We start from the raw sequence: 4,592 nt of genomic DNA, 5'->3' as shown, positions 1-4,592 counted from the left end.
TAACTGACAGGAAGAGAAAGAGGGAGACAGAAAGAGACCACGGAGGAGCTCACAGGACCGAGGGTGCTTCCTCCCTGAGCCTCGACACTCCTGCCTGTAAAATGGGGCTCCTCACACAGCGGGGGCGTGTTGGAGGAAGCATTCTGCACACTTGTCCTGGAGGATACCGCACCACCAGGGATGGGGCAGGGAAGGAAGGAGAGGGTGGGATGCCCAGCTGGCGCCCGTGCAGGGGGGGGTGGAGGGGCTCTTTCTGGAAACTGGGTGAGTTGGCAGGATCCGCGGCACTGTGATATTTACCCCGTGGGAGGGGTGATGACACATCCTGGAACACCGAGGGTCGTTGTCTCCAGAGCAAGAGAACTGGGTCACACGGGGAGCTGCTAAGGAAAACTCACAGTGACCAGGCTGAGGACCCCATGCCCAGGGCCAGGAAAAGGAGAGGGAATCCCTGAAGGCCCATGACGCCACACACCCCCAGCTGGGAGAGCCAGAGCTGGGAGACGAAGAGGCTGGGAGGAGGAACCAGAGACCCAGAACGAGTTCACCCCTTCAGCCCTGCTCATGTTCATCAAACATGTACACCGGAGGACGGTGCTGAGCTACAGGCTGGGGACATACTGTCAAACAAAATGAGCCAAGTCACCGTCCTCGAGGAAGAAGAACGTGCCAGAGCAAATAATCACCCAAGTATGAAAGGTACTAGTTGGTGGCCCGCATCAGAGAGCTCAGGGAGGGCTTCTTGGCGGAGATGATGTTTGAGCTGGCCTCTGAAGGGTGAAGAGGAGTTAACTAGGCAGAGAGATGAGGAAAGGGCATCCCAGGCAGAAAGAACAGCGGGTGCCAAGTCCCCATGCAAGGTGTGGCTGGATCACAGAGTTGGACTGGGGCCGGGGACCTGGGCCCCGGGGAGGCATTTGGACTTTTTTTTCTTAGGACCGGGAGTCATGGAAGAGTATTAAGCAGATAAGTGACGTGACCCAAATCGTTCTAAATCGTCTGGGGAGGATGGCTGTGGGAGGACAGCACGAGGAGCTGTAGCACCGTCGTGTGGGAGACGGGCAGGGTGGTGGCCGTGGAGACGGAGCAGAGGGGACCAGCCTGGGTCGTGAAATCCACAAGACCTGGAGCTGGACGAACTGCTGGCCCAGGCAGCAGGGAAGGGCCGGGGGAGGGGCGTCCTGAAAACGCCAGGGGAGGCTGTGGGCAGATGGGCAAAGGGGGAGCAAGCCAGGGAGGGACCAGCCCACCCCTTTGACTTGAGGATGGGCCCCAGATGGTTGCAGTGTGCCTGTGGCAGCAGTGTCAGTCGGTCAGTTTTGTCCGACTCTTCGCCATCCCAGGGACTGTAGCCCGCCAGGCTCCTCTGTCCATGGGATTCTCCAGGCGAGAATACTGGAGTATTTCCCTTCTCCAGGGGATCTTCACAACCCAGGGATCGAACCCGGGCCTCCTGCATTGCAGGGAGACTTTTTACCATCTGAGCCACCAGGAAGCCTGGAGCATGCTTATGAGCCCAGGCACTTTCTACCTCCAAATGGTGGCTGCTAAGAGCTAGTCTGGAATGTTCGGTGTACCGAAGAGCCAGGTGCTGGTCAGGGCTGATTTCCTGGAGGAGAAACAGGAACCAGGCCCAGCGTCACAGGGTCCCGGATGTGGTTGGGGAAACAGGCGGGGGAGCAGGCATCTTGCAGGCGGGGCCAAGCTTCGGGAAAGTGACCACGGAGAGAACTTGGCAGCAGCCGGAAACAGAAATAGAGCGGGCTCTGACTGCGCAACAGAAAGGCCCACATCATGGGTGCTTTTGCTCACTGCTGTGTCTCAGATCATATCCTAGGTGCTCAGAAACATTGTTCAATTAATGAGTGAATGAGGAGTCAGTGTGGCTCTTTACAACAACAAAGCAAAAACAGAAGCCACTGGAAGGTGAACTGACCCTCCTGAGGCCCTGAGTTCCCCTAGAATCCGCCCCTCAGGGCCATGGTGGGCCCTCCCCTCTGCCCCTCTAGGGGCCCCCCTGCTCAGCCTGTGTTGCTGTGAGGTTCCCAAACAAGGATCTGAGCCCAGCCAGGAAGGAAAGGGGAATGAGGGAGGGTGGTGGGGAAGGAAGGTCATGGCCAGGTAACCAGACCCCAGCCTTTTAGCTGGACCTGCTTTCCCTGCTGAAATGCAATTTGCCAGCCTGGGCTGGGGAGCAAAGGCCTCAGGGCGCTCCAGGAATCCCTGTCCAGGGAAGGGAGGACCCGCGGGGGGAACTGGAAAAGAGTTTACCGGCAGGAAGGGCGGCTGGGCTGGACTGGTGGGTGGGGGGCCCCCAGCCCCCTCTTTCTGCCAATAACACATCTGTCCAGCAGCACGTGCTGTGCCAGGCCCCAGAGTGGGTGTGGCAGGCACTGCCTGGACAGGGACCAAGGAAGCCTCCGGGAGGAGAATCAGGAGACCGGGTTTCTGGCCCTGCCTATTGCCCCGGCTCCCCCACTCTGAGTGAGCAGTGAGGGGTACTGTCTGGGAGAGGGGCTCCATGGACACAGGGAAATGCAGGAGGGGCGCGGGGGAAAGCCAGGCATCTGGTGCTGTAGCAACAGCTCTGAGAGGGGCAGGGTGGGGGGCTTGTCAGACCAGGAGGCAGGGGAGGGGGCCCTGGGGAACCAGGACATGGGGGACGTGGCCCAGAGTAAGAGAGGGGCAGGACCCGCCAAGAGGGAAGCTGGCAGAGGGGACTGGGCAGAGCCCCAGGGGACCAAGCAGTCACACAGCGAGAAGGGATGGGCCGGGTCAGTGCAAGTGGGCCACTCAGCACCCAGAGGCAGCGTGGCCAGGAGTGCAGCTAGACTCCAGGCCTTCCTGATATCTGGTCCAGCATCACTCGGACCTGAAGTCTGCCCCTCGCTGAGTCCCTGTCCTTTGCTCACCATCCCCCAGACCTGGTCTGGCCTGTCTCAACACCTAAGGAACCCGCCTGCGGCTTCCACCCCGCGCCCGCTCTCCCTGCCAGGCCAGGGCACACTTGGAGGGGACAGCAGCTGCAGCTCAGCACCTGCCCATCTGCCTGGGACCCTCAAACCCTCTCCCCAAAGCGGGCCAGAGCGAGCCCCCTGCAGACAGCGGAGCCCTGCTCTCTGGTAAGAGGCCCTTGGGAGCCTCCCCAGGAGCTGAGGACAGAGGGCTGTAAGGCATCCCTCCCCACCCCCACGCCCGCCCCCCTGAGCACTCCCCTCGCCACGCTCCCCCACACCAAAGCCTCCTTCTCCTTCAGGTCTCCTTCTGCGTAGGTCACCTCCTCCAGGATACCTTCCCTGCTGCCCCCAGCCTGGTGAGAGGACACGCACCCCCTCCCCACCAACACACACGCACACCACGCCCCCCCAACACACACACACACAACACCCCCCCAACACACACACACACCACGCCCCCACCAACGCACACGCACAAAACGCCCCCCAACACACACATACACCACGCTCCCACCAAAACACATGCACACCACGCCCCACCAACACACACGCAACCCCCACCACCAACACACATGCAGCCCCCACCAACATACACGCACCCCCCACCAATACACACACACACCCCACCAACACACACACACCACACCCCCACCAACACACAGGCACACTGTGCCCCCACGAACACACACACACACCATGCCAACACACACCCGCACACACATGTACACCACGCCCACCACCAAAGCACATGCACCCCCAACAACACACACGCACCCCCCACCACCAACACACACACACACCCCCACCAACACACATGCACCCCCCTGCCACCAACACACACGCACCCCGCCACCAACACACACACACACACCCGCCACCAACACATACACAGCCCCCCTCCAGCACACAAGCACCCCCGCCACCAACACACATGCACACCGCGCCCCCCCACCAACACACACGCACACCATGATCCCACCAACACACAGGCACTCCCCCACCAACACACACTCACTGTCCCCCTCCCCCCAACCAACACACGCACACCACACCCCGTCCTCTCACCAAACACTTACCCTGGAACTGCCCTGACTTACTAAAGCCCCTGACTGTAATCCCCTGACAACAGACCCTGTTCTGGCAGGTTCCTGGCTCAGCCTAGCAGAATCCACGAGGCCCCACGAGGACCTTGAAAACACCTGAAGCACTGATTGTCCTCAAGCTGACTGTTGATTAAATGTCTTGCCCAAGACTGTCTTTCTCTGGCAGCCGCTGCTCGGGGCAAACTGGCAGTGACATTGTCGGGAGTGGGGTGGAGGCAGGGAGACGAGGGGAAGGGATAACACGACCCCCACGCCAGCCTGACCCCATAAACAGGGAATCAAAAGCTAACCAGGGGCCTGAGGCACTTGGCCCTCGGTGCCCAGGGCCTGACATCCCTCCAGACCCCTCCTCCCCTTCCTTCCCTTCCCCTCCTTCCTCCCAGGCCCTCTGGCCATGCCCCAGAGCAGCCTGACACCAGCTGACAGCTGCCCATGCCAGCCAGCCCCTGCTGGCCCTCCCCTCCGAGGGTCAGGTGACTCCCCCGCCCCAGGCCTCTGCAGTCCATACCCACGGGCTGACCTGAGTCTGGGC

This window comes from Ovis aries, chromosome 20, assembly GCF_016772045.2.
Source record: "Ovis aries strain OAR_USU_Benz2616 breed Rambouillet chromosome 20, ARS-UI_Ramb_v3.0, whole genome shotgun sequence".
In the NCBI taxonomy this organism is placed as follows: Eukaryota; Metazoa; Chordata; class Mammalia; order Artiodactyla; family Bovidae; genus Ovis; species Ovis aries.
Note: the sequence above shows the minus strand (reverse complement) of the source record.